This window comes from Populus euphratica, unplaced genomic scaffold (genome assembly GCF_000495115.2).
Source record: "Populus euphratica unplaced genomic scaffold, PopEup_1.0 scaffold66.1, whole genome shotgun sequence".
Lineage (NCBI taxonomy): Eukaryota > Viridiplantae > Streptophyta > Magnoliopsida > Malpighiales > Salicaceae > Populus > Populus euphratica.
In genome coordinates, this window is record NW_011499944.1 from 323,112 (window position 1) to 324,576 (window position 1,465).

General features: G+C 34.9%; 1 pseudogene; it reads right to left on the minus strand.

The window, feature by feature from the left end:
• Positions 1–861, minus strand: part of LOC105137328 (SKP1-like protein 14) — a 10,898-nt pseudogene extending 10,037 nt beyond the window's left edge.
• Between the last annotated feature and the right edge of the window lie 604 nt (positions 862–1,465).

Sequence of the window (1,465 nt, forward strand, 5' to 3'; positions counted from 1 at the left end):
CACGACGTCGGGCGACGGCTCCACTCCTCTTTTTGTTTTTATTTTTTTGTCATGAATAATAAAATAAAATAACATTTAAAAAAATTTTAGTGAATCCAAAATTGGATTACAACACCTTCCATGAAAGTTTCTTCTTTATGTCCAAACCAAAAGCAAAATTCAAGTACAAAATCCATAAAATTTTCTAAGGAAAAAAAATGTGTGAAAGTAATTCTACTAAAAACACTTCCATCAAGCAAATCTTTAACCTCCAAAGAACGGAACTTTAGTAGCCTTCAGCAACGTCCTCAAAAGCCCAAGAATGTTCTTCACATAGCATTGCCTTCTTCAGGAGTAAAGTCATTCTCAACCCCAAAAAACTTTCTCGTATATTCAACACTCTTGTTCTGAATCCTATCAGCAGCTGCCTGGCTAAGCAGTTCGAGCAAGTCTTCAGCCTCTAAGTACTTAGCCACAGTGATCATATCCAGCAACTCTTCATTACTCTTTTCTTAAGAAAAAACTCACTGATTTTTTTTCTGCTTTCTTTATCTGGGTTTTCTTTAAACATGATGTGTTCCTTGCAGAACTCAATAAGCTGTGAGAATGGCTTGGCCACTACATTCGGGAGAGGAATAATTTCGGTTGACGGAGACTGATCTTTCAAGAATGATTTAACTATCACCAATATTTCCATTGCCACCGAATCTTCCACTTCAAAGATCGCTTCGTCTGAGATTTTCAATGTGATTATATTGGCGCTTTTTGTGGTGGTTTCTGTGGTTGTTTCGGTTGAGGGTTTGGAGGTCTCGGTAGTTTCGGCTGAGGAAGCCATCGTCAAATCGGAGAGAAACGAAGAAAAGAAAGGGTTGAAAGCAATAACGGAACGGGGTGATTTCCTCGAAGAGAAGGGTGTATTTAGAGGATTTATACAAGTACACGTTTGATACTTCAAACAAGATTTGTTGCATCTTCAAAAGAAAGCAAGATCAAAGGAAACAAGCATCTGCAAAAGTAATTCTACTAACAAAACGTTCGTCAAGAAATAGAGTAACGAAACCATGCATGCAAACATGTGAAGCAAGGAAGAACCGAACTTCATTAGTCTTCATCAAGGACCTCAAAAGCCCAAGAATGTTCGTCACGTAGTAGCTTTTACCTCTTCTCCACGAGTAAACCCATTCTCAACCCAAAAGCACTTTCTCACATGTTCAACACTCCTGTTCTTAATCCTATCAGCAACAGCCTGGCTAAGCTAAAAAAATGATCCTGTAAACATTATATTTATTAGGATTAAATTTCATAATTATTTTAATTATTTTTTATTAGAGTTATTTTATTTTTATGATTGAGATTTTGGATTTTACTTGTTAACTTAATTAATTCAAGTTTTTTTTTAATCTTATTCTTTAACATTGAACTAATTAAGAATTAAGTTTCGAGATTTATTTTGGTTTGTTTTTTATGAGATTATTTTTATCTCATT